At 36.7% G+C, this 10906-nt stretch overlaps 1 pseudogene; it reads right to left on the bottom strand.

The window, feature by feature from the left end:
• Positions 1 to 5418: 5418 nt before the first annotated feature.
• LOC122148450 lies at positions 5419 to 5535 on the bottom strand (annotated as a pseudogene).
• Between the last annotated feature and the right edge of the window lie 5371 nt (positions 5536 to 10906).

The raw sequence follows: 10906 nt of genomic DNA, 5'->3' as shown, positions 1-10906 counted from the left end.
GGCGGGCAAAGTGTTGCTCCTTTAAGAAGCAGCCACACTGTCAATTCGCAGTGGTATTAGATCAGTTGGGAAGAAAAAAACTAAAGATTACAGCACCTGGCATTCCCAGGCGGTCTCCCAACTCCAAGTACTAACCGCCCGCCCTGCTTAGCTTCCGAGATCATAACAGATCGGCGCCGCGGCTTTTTTTTTCTTTTTCCTTTTTTCTTATCAAAAAGAACAAGAAATATATTACAATAAAGAAATTATTCAGTTTAACATCCCTTACATCTTCAAACGTATATCACATTTCAACAGCATCTAGCACTTATGCCTTTAGAATCAATCCCCCTATGCATCATTCAAATACACATAAAACAAAACAAAGTACCCACAGAACCAGGAACAAACAATGAAATTACCCAAACTCATCCTAAATCAATTTTTTTTTTCCTTTTTTAAAATTTTATAGATAAGCCGTTTTTTTTTTTCCCTCTATAATAATCCCTCCTTCACAAATGCTCTTTTCAATTCTCCTTAGCAATATTTCCATATCAAATGCAGTTTTCTTAAAGAGCATTTTGAACATTGTCATTACATCCACTTTTTTCCCATCATAATATGCCACCATATTTCCCCTCCGTACCCATACTGCATATCCTCTTACCGTTAATACCATGTTTCCAGAAATTCAATTTACTATGGATTTTTATTCATAATTTAACCCAAACAAGACCAGCTTTCTCCATTTCCTCCCCTGTCACATCTTTCCCCTTCCTTTTTTCACTAGCACTTTTGCAGCATGAAATGCCTCTGGCTTTTTTGCATTCAAAAAAAATGTGTGCATCAATGTTGTCTGGTCTGTTCACATACATCGCATTCTCAATTTACATTTCTGTTCAGTTTGATGGATCACACCTTTTGTATATATTCTTTTATGCCTTCTGTTAATCCAGGTTTTCACAGTTTCCATTGTATTTGACTTTAAGTTCCTCCAAATCATCTTTACATTTAATCCAGGAATATTCTTGGCCAAACCGCCTCAGATGCGCGGGTTTTATTTCCTTTTTCAAACCCTCATCTTGTAAATTGTTTTTCACATTTAACTGATGCAAAAAAAAAAAAATTTTTCTTTTTTTATCCAAAACATACTTTCAGGAAACCCCCAATCTCCTACTTTCATAGTCTCTCTCTCAATCCTTTGTGCCCACCCTTTTGGTAGGCTTGTTTTTAAAGTTTTCACATGCACAAATTTACTTTAGATTTTTTTAATTTCATCATCCCATCCCCCCACACAATCATATATAGCCCTATTTGGCAAAACCTTTAACATAACTCATATACCATAAATATTTTCTCCTCCTCTTTATTTTTGGATTCAGAAATAATGGCTGGTTAGCGCTTGATTATATTATCACATTCAAGTTAACATCAACTAAAACTCAGCCCAATCACTAAACACTTCTCGGTAAAACACTGGCATTTTTTCAGTCATAGGTTTTTTAAAAGCCATAAACAATCCTTCCTTACCACATCCTCCCCCTTCATTTTTGATACTTTTCATATATCCCTTCCACCCATACTCTGCTTTGTCACATAAATACTTTTTATTGTTTTAACTCTTATTGCCTTCCTCTTAACCTCTAAGTCTATCAACCTCAGACCTCCCTCCTTATCTGCTATCAATGTTTTTGTTGAAATTTTGATTCCTTTACCTCCCACACAAAAGATAATTCATTCAATACCCAGTCTGGTAACTAATTGCTCCCATCACATAGTTGCATTTAGTAAGTTTAATGAATTAGCCACAACTACCTTTCCTCTTAATCTTAATTCTCTTTGCCTCCAGATTTTTTTTTTGTTTAAACTCCAGTCCATGTGGCATCTCTAGCCTCCTTCACATTTACTCCTATACTCACTCCTAATATCTTTAAATGATCTTTCACTATTTTAAAGGAACATCTCCCCCTTCTATCTCCACTCCTCCAACCTTTATTTCTGTTTCAGCATTTATTTTCCCGAAGTTTTTCTGATATTTTCATCTGCTTTTTTTTCTCTTGACCCTCATATCCTTATAAAAAAGTTTGTGTCCGCGCTGGTGGTTTTCACTTATCCCCCTACGAAGGAATACCTTATTTTTTTAAAAATTTTTTTTTTTATCAAGAGCGCTTTCTTGTTATTGATATAAAAATGCAGATAGGGGGCCCCCCTGTTATATTTTTCTAATAAAAGGGATCAGAATCCCATTGTTTTTGACAGCTTCTAGCATTGTCTATAAATTTTTATCCATTTTTTTCTGCCCAAACCCTATCTCCCATTGTTGCCAATAAAACTGGTTCAATTCAAGGTTTTATTCAAACCACAGAAAAAACCCAACCCCCTTTCCCCATCTTTTCCCAATTTTTAAACACGCACTTATTGTACTATGGTATCCGATTCTCCCCACTTGCGTACGCTTGGCGGGGCACTAAATACCCCTACTACCTTTTTAATTTTTTAGCTATAACTTTTTAAAATTTTTGAATCGAATTAGAGATCAAAGGTAAATTTTTCCCAACTTAAATGGATTTCCCTTTTTTTTTTTAAAATTTGGGTTTATTTTTCCAAACCCATAGATTCAGCTTTTTTTTTCTCCCCCTACCTTTATACTTTTAAAAGGGAAAAACCCCTAAAAAGGTCTTGTAAAACCATGGGTTTAAAAAAACCATCCACCCGGGTTTTTATTTTTTTTTGTCTGGTTTTTTTTCAATCCTTTTTTTTATATTCCTTTTTTCGAAAATATTTTCCTCACCTATCTACTTCAATCACGTACTCAAACTTATTCACACACCTTGTTTACACCCCCCCCCCTTTTTAAAAAACCCCCCTTTAAAAAAAATTTATCCACTTCTTCTTTACCCCCAAAATCATTTTTTTTCATTTATCTCTTCTGCTTTTTTTTATTTTCAAAATTGAGGAAAAACCTTGTACTTCTCTCTCCCCCCAAAGCACTGAGCCTACTTTTTTTTTATTCCCTTGTTTTTTTTCCTTTTCATACTCTTCTAATTTTTTTTTTAGCCTCAAAAAGCCCTCTTCACCATACCAGATTTTTTTTTTTTTTTTGGCTTTTTTTTTAATGCTTTTCCAATGCTTCTACTTCCCCCCTCATAAATCCTCTGTTTTGGATCTTATGCTTCTTTTTAATTTTTCCCCTTTATTTTATCCCACCACTCAATAAATTTTCCTCATAACTGGGTTCTGATTTCTACTTTATACTTTTACAATGCTTTTTTTTAAAGCCCTCCCCCCTTCTCCCCTTAAAACCCTCTTAACTTCATCACAGCAATCACAAACCAAAAAACTATATTTTCACATTTTAACATTTTAACATTTTCTTTTTATCAAACATAACTATCCGCTCTGATTTAAGTTACCCATCACCTTTTTCTTCCCCCAAAAATTCTCTCTTTTGGGGTTTCCTTTTTTCCCCCCACACATCAAATATCATCATTCCGCCCACCTTTAAAATTTTTTTGACCCTCAGTTTTAAATTCCCACTTAAATCCACCGACCTATGTTAAATCCCCAACCACTATCACTTTTTCCCCTTTAAAGAAATGAAGCCTAGTAAAAACTTTTCTTTTGTCAAACCCCACTTCAGTGCAAAATGTTTATAACCTAAAACAAATTTATTTCAAACTAAATTCAAGCCCAAAATCTCCCCTTCCTCTTTATAATCGTTTTTACATTTTCACACTTTTTTTTTTTTAAAATAGCCACCCCGCTTTAATTTCCGTGACTTTTCGAAATTTCTCCCTCCCATTTTTTTTTTAATTCCATATACCCCCTTTTCCCGTGCGCTCTTGTAAAATAGAATCGCTTTTTAAAAGTCTCATCACCCTTCAACTTTTTAGGGCTTTAACCCTTACTGTTTAGATTTTTCAATGTGCAAAACACCCCACAAATGATTTAACACTTTTTTTTTTAGTATTTTTACCCATTCAAATTATTTGAGCTCTTTCTTTCTGCCTTTTGTTCCCCCTCTTTTCTTTTTTTTTTTTCGCATTTTCCCCCCTCCCCCTGCCCTGTCTTCCTCTGCTTGTCCCGGATTCTCTGCCCTTCTTTCTCCTTTCCTCCCCCCCCGCCTTTTTTTTCTTCTTCCCCCCCAAGATTTTTTCTTTCCTTTTGGCATTACACCTTCATCTTCATTATTTTTAACCTTCTTCCCGTCTCCATCTTCACACCCAGATCTTTGGGATCCATCTCTTTACCTGGTGTACTTTCTTTCTTCTCTCTCTTTTCTTTCATCCGCTGCCCTAAGCCTACCTCCCCTTGGCTCTTCTCACTTCCAGTCTTCCCATGTCGTCGCTGTCTCTTCCTTTCCCCAGGTGATTTGACTCTCCTCTCTGCATTTACACTCTCTTCCTCTTCGCTGTCTTCCACCTTGTATAGACCCGCGTTTCCTCCTCGCTGTTCGCCTCTTTCCATCACTGCCAGCTTTCACACACGCAGAGTCCTGGCCGCATTCCCCCACACGTCACAATTCGCCTCCTTGCACTCTCTTTGCATAGTGTCCTTGTTTGTCGCATCTAAACACCTAAAGCTCGGGCATTCCCTCACAACATGCCCCGGTTGTATCCAGACGGCAAACCTGCTTTCGATCGTGTATAACCAAAGTGTTCAGTCCCGCTGAGCTTTCAAACTTTGTTGAGTAAGGCAGCGATTTGACGACATTGTTGAACTTAACTTTTTAAAAACCTTGTTCCATCCGCAAGCACAATCTGGCCACATTCTCCTCTTTATTTTAGACGCCGCTGTTACTCCCTAATCAAATTTACAATATTTCTTCATCTTGAATGTTCTTTGGGCAGTTCTAGAAAGAAATGACCATCTCCATGCAATCCACTTCTTTTTCCCATCACACAACTTTTTTAATTTTTAAAACCATCCAGAATTTTCTCTTTTCTCTCACAGCTCCATTGCTAATTCATACTCTTTTGGAGATTTATATCTACAACCAAAAACTCCTCGCTTCTTTCATGCTCTTCAACAGTTCCATCATCGTGATTCTGTCCTCCCTTTCCTCTCCCACCAGCACCGTCAGCTCTTTATCTAACTGCGCTCGCCCACCTCTCACGTCCCACATGTTTCGATCTCTTTCCTTCTCCAGTTGTCAGCCATTTCTCCCTTTTTTGCTGCTAGAAGTGTTTATTAAACGACCCAGACTTCACGCACTCCTTTTTCAACAATTGTTTCAAACAATGTGAAAAAATTGAATCCCCAACTCCAAGCAAACACACTCCTTCTTCCTCCTTGCTTCTCTTGCTGTACCACTTCCTGTTACCACTAGGGGCTCAATGTGGTATGGCCGTAAACAGTGGCTGCTGCAAAGTGTGCTATTTAAAGAAAAAGCCACCCTAATTCGCAATGTATTAGATCAGTTGTGAAAGAAAAAAACTAAAGCTACAGCACCTGGGCTTCCCAGGTGGTCTCCCATCCAAGTACTTACCAGGCCCGATCCTGCTTAGCTTCAGAGATCAGATGAGATTGGGCACGCTCAGGGTGTATGCCATAAATGAGTTTGGGGTATTTAAAGAAAAAAATTGCAGTCATTACAAAAAAAATTTTCTTAGACTACAGTTACATTCATCTCATAAAATCGCCATTAAAAATTTTTTAAAAAGCACCCATAAGTTTAGAATACAATCTCTGTTTCTGGCTACATTTCTTCTTTTCATATTGCTTTTTTTTTTGGATTAAAACAAATTCACAAGTTTCTTTTTTTCTTGTTCTCTGTCATTCCCAGCATAAAAATCTCTTCCAGTTAGTAACCTCGTCATTTTCTCTTAATTCTTTGACAATTTCTTTCAGTTCATTAAAAATGGGTTAAGCTTTTCACATAATAAAAACAAATGAAAAATGCCTTCATCTTCTTTTTTACAGACTTTACATTGGGCATTTGTTTCCTTCTGCATTATAAACAATCTCATTTCTGTATAGATCACATTTTGTCTGATAAATATCGAAACATTCTAAATCTACATCCGACCATTTCCATGTTCTATTCTTCCAAATGTCTTTTTCTTAAATTTTTCATTAAATGCCTTAACCAGATCTGGTTGGAAACTCACTTTTTAAAAACACCATCATTGTATTTTCTCTTTCTCCTTCTTTTTAATCTTATCTAGCCATTGCCTTGATTGCTTTCTTGACATCTTCATACTTTTTTTTTTAAAACCACAATTTAAATCCTCCTTCTCCTCCTCCATCGCATCTTTAATCACTTGGAGTGGTAAAAATCCCTCTTTCAACAACCAAAAAAACATCTCTCACTTTTCGATCCCCACTTGTTAGCCACTTCTTAAAATAGATATCTTGCTCGGTATCTTTATTTTGTCTTTTTAAAACAGAGGCTGATTTAAATAGCTTCCCTCACCTCGGATTAAATCCACCTCTGTTCAAAAGCTTCCAAGCATTTAGAACCTCTTTATAAAACTGTGGTATCCCCTCCATCATCCAATTTCATCCATAAATTTTTTTCCCCAAGGTTAAAATTCCCACATTTATTTAATAAAAATCCATCAATTTCTTCCATTCATCTTTATTCTTATCATCCAAATATTTCCTTACTACTTTTACCCTCATGCTTTTCATCTTCTGTTCCACATCAACTAAACCCATCCCTCCCTCTTCTGGTTTTCCTATCAGCGTATTGTAGCAAATCCTGGAAGGCTTTTTCCCATAAAAATTCTAAATACTCTTTTTTATTCTCTTAAAACCAGTTTGGCAATGACATCACATGTAATTTGTACCACATTTTTGATAACTTAACATGTTTCAATTAAAATTTTTCCCTTTCAGACTTAAAACCTGTTTTCTCCAAAAAATCTGTCCCCTTTCCATCCCCCCCCGGGTGTCTCATCCCACAATTATCACAGCTTCCTTCTCATTCTTTGCTAAAACTGCTCCTAAATCATAATTTCTTGTACCTCTATGAACCTGCTGCTTGCTAAACCTCTGTCCTTAAACTTCATATATACCATTTTTTCTTTCATTTATTTTTGCTCCTGATCCCACACAATAGTATTTTCATTTTTTTCCAGCATTACTTCTTTCACACACTTTCCTATATTTCCTTTCAAATAATTTAGCCGTCGTATCATCAAGCATGTTAGAATATTTTTAGTGTAGTTCCCTCTTTTCTCTTCTAGTTTTATTCCTTTTACTTTTTTCTCGCTGTTTATTAAAAGCCCTAATAGTTCAGCCACCAAAGAATATAACTATGCTTGACAGTGGACACCCTTGTCTTATAGACCTTAAAACTTAAAAAGATTATGTTAAAAAAGAGTTACATTTTACTTTTGTTAAAATATAAGCTGTATAAAACTGAGATCCATTTTATAAATCTCTCAAAACCAGATTGTTTTTGTAAAGCAACCACAATAAAAAACCCATGCTCCACTCTGTCAAAAAGCCTTCTCCGAAATCCATGCTTATTATGTATGCCCCCTTTCGTTTCTTTATGTACCCCACTATATCTCTTATGCTACTCGTGATATCTACTAAGTCCCCTCACTTTACCTCCCATGAGCCTGGGTTCGTCCTCTGGCCATGTTGTAGCATGAGCATATTTTAAAATGTTAAGCTCAGGCTGCCAGCTAAAATTTTAAAATCTTTGTTGCTTTTTTTATTGCTAATGAGCCAAAATTCCTCCAGTTCGCTTTGTCTCCTTTTTCTTGCTAGATTATTGTCATGCAGCCCTAGAACATTCTTGGGTGTACTCTTTCTTTTTTTAAAAAACCCTCTGTCACTTGAGCTTCTTTAAAATCAGACTTACTTTTTTTCTTTAAAAACCTTATAAAACTCACATCCCAGCCATATATCCTGAGCTTTTCTTCCACACTTAACGGATTATTTGCTTGTCTAATTTCCTCAATTTGTTATTTCCTTATCAACAATCAGTTTTTATCCACTCCACCGATTTTTCTTGTTATCTTTTGTAACAAAATATTGTTCCTTTTTTTCACTCATCCCCTTCCTCTGATCTAAAAAGTTCCTCATATAAAGTCTGCTTATTTCCGTTTTAAAAAAATCCCCTCACAATGCATAAAAACAGCTTGTCCTTCCCTTATTCCTAGAAGTTCTTTACAAGGTATTTCGCCCCCTCCTACTTTTTCTCAAGGGGGTTAAAAAAGAATCTACTGAGGCTTTCCCCCTTGTATATGTATATTGCAGCTGTACTTCTAAAATCGCTCCTTGCTATATTTCCCCTTTCTTCCTGTTTTTTTCCTCAACTTTTCCCTCCGCTCAGTACTTACTCTTTGCACATTTTTAGTTTAACTCCTCTCTGCTAAGTCTTTCTTATTTCTTGTTCCTTTGTTATTTTCACCTTTTTGTAACAATTTACAGTAATTAATTACACATATTTCTTGGTCATATTGCATTGTTTTTTCCCACCATTGCCTTTTTATCTTCTATATACATCAAGTCTTTTTCCCCCCCTCATCTAATTTATTTTCTATCTCTTTTTTAAAACTCTCTCTTCCTTTAAAAAAGCTTAAGTGTTTAAAATCCATACCCTGGTCCCCATTTCCCTTTTTTAAAAATCCATTTCTCATTTAAGCACCATTTTTGTGATCACTTAAAGTTGTTTCTTTATAAAACACTCCATCAATAAAACATTCCAAATTCCTAGTACTTAAAAAAAAAGTAGTCTATTCTAGTTGGACACATAAGATTCCCTAACAACTGTGGCTTCTTGTAAATTTCCCTCTTTTTCCCATTTCTTTCTCTCCACACATCAATCATTATTTTTTCTCCTCCATCAGCCTTGACATTAACTCCCCTTTCTTTCCCATTCAAATTAAAAACCATTCTGTTAGCCATATCCATTTTATTTTCAAAAATGGAAGTGTTAAAATCCCCCGCAATTATTACCCTCTTCCACTTTTCCATTAACTCAGCTGTACATTGCAAAATATTTTTTTTCTTTTCTGTTTTCTTAATTTTGGACAATGCATGCGTTTACTAAAAATAAAATCATCTTCCATCCCATCTTAATTTCTACAGCCATGCATTTTTTCCTTTTGGTCATTATTACATTTGCTTTGACCTGATACCTCTATCTTTTATTATTACATAGCAACTCCTCCTCCCTTTCCCTCCAATTATTAAAAAAGAAGTCACCTTCCATCTTTTTTGTAAATCTACATTACACTCTTTACAGTTTGTTCTTGCAATAAACAATCTTAATCCTGCACAGTTCCTTGACTTTTCAAATTTCACCCCATTCATAAAACCCTCTTGCATTCAAAGTAACAATCTTCAACACAATTAAAAAAGATAAAAAAGGACAAACTTTGCATCATAAGTTAGTTATACATTTCCCCCCCTCCTTGCAATTCTTCCCACCCCCCCCCCCCCCCCCCCCCCCCCCCCCCCCCCCCCCGTCCGGTTTCACCTCATTACTGTGTACCCACATTTTATTCTTAGGGGGCATTCTATAAATGGGTATTACAATGACTTTTCTTCTTCTTTTATTGGATGTACCTGCAGGTGCACGTCTCCGCACATGTTTTTCATTGTCTTTGTTGTCCTTTCTGTCCTTCTCACCTATCCGTTTCTTTTCTCTTCTAAGGCTCTTCTGTTTCTGCTTGTCGAAGACCTATCGTTTAACTTCCATGGCACCTCCATTTTCCACAATGTCTGTGTTAGCTCCAGTCTTTTTCAATCTCATTGTCGTTGTCCGTGCTTTCATCGCCTCTCGTTGCAATTGCTCCGGTGTCACTCCCTTTGCTCCCTACCTCATTTGTCTGTCCTCATGCATCTGCCCACTCCCCTCTCTTCTCCATTTTGCTGGTCTCATACCCGCACTCCGCATTAATCCAATACACATTGCAGTCAGACACCTCACCAACTTACAGTCCCTCGTGAAGTGGCCTGTTTCCTCGCGTTTAAAACATCTAAAATCGGGACGTCCTTCATCAACATGATCCGGGCTCATACCACAAATGAAGGTTATCCACCTGCTGCTATGTATCACACTATTAGTATTGTGGACCGTTGTCCATTTCAATTCGGAGTATTAGGGCAAGGAGACCACTTCTGGCGAAACTGTACCTTAAGGAACATCATTCATTTTCTATGTGGTACCGGTGTAGAATATCTTCTCTTATATGAGGAACAGGAGTTACCCTCCCATCACTCCAGCTCTGTAGAATCGCTCGTCATCCAGGGGAAAGAGGGCAGATGCATGAAAGAGACAACAAATTCTCTGTTTATTTAAGTTTTTTAATTCACATAGTTTGCCTTTAATCATAAATCCTTAGTTCAGATTGTCAATATCTTTCCTTTTCTAAGTAATTTTGTATGCCGCATCATTTTGGGGAGCACATTAACAGCATAACTATTTTGTGCAGCACAACTTATATTTCGCGACTTCGAGCGCTTTAACAGCAGTTGGAAGATCCGAATCTTGTCTATGTGTCGTCTGCTTTTCCTTTTTGCACTTCTGCCACAAGCCACTACTAATGTTGCTTCTTTGGTGTATTTTTTTTTATATCTCCTTTCAGGGCCATCGTTTTCCCCATCCCATTCGTTGAGTTTTTTCCAGTCCGATTGCCTTTTTTCCTGCCATGTTCCTCGCGCCAAGTCCCATGTCTGTTGCGCATAGTTCCATTCCATTTACAAAAAAAAAAAAAAAGAAAAGAACAAAAAAGAACAAAAAAAACCAAATGATCCATCCCAAACAGCTATGCTGTTAGGAGGACCAGTAACAAAAATTGAATACAAAAACAATTATTAAGACGCAAGAAACAGAAATAACACAAACATTTGGTGAACTTTCCTTGCATTCACGCCGTTCTATAGCACCGCACTTCCTGCTGCTCGGCTAACTCCCTCTAGCGTGCTCAGGGTGGTATGGCCGTAAAGCGATGCTGCTGCAAAG

The sequence above is a fragment of the Cyprinus carpio genome, chromosome A17 (assembly GCF_018340385.1).
Source record: "Cyprinus carpio isolate SPL01 chromosome A17, ASM1834038v1, whole genome shotgun sequence".
Lineage (NCBI taxonomy): Eukaryota > Metazoa > Chordata > Actinopteri > Cypriniformes > Cyprinidae > Cyprinus > Cyprinus carpio.
This window is presented reverse-complemented; position numbering and strand designations above follow the sequence as displayed.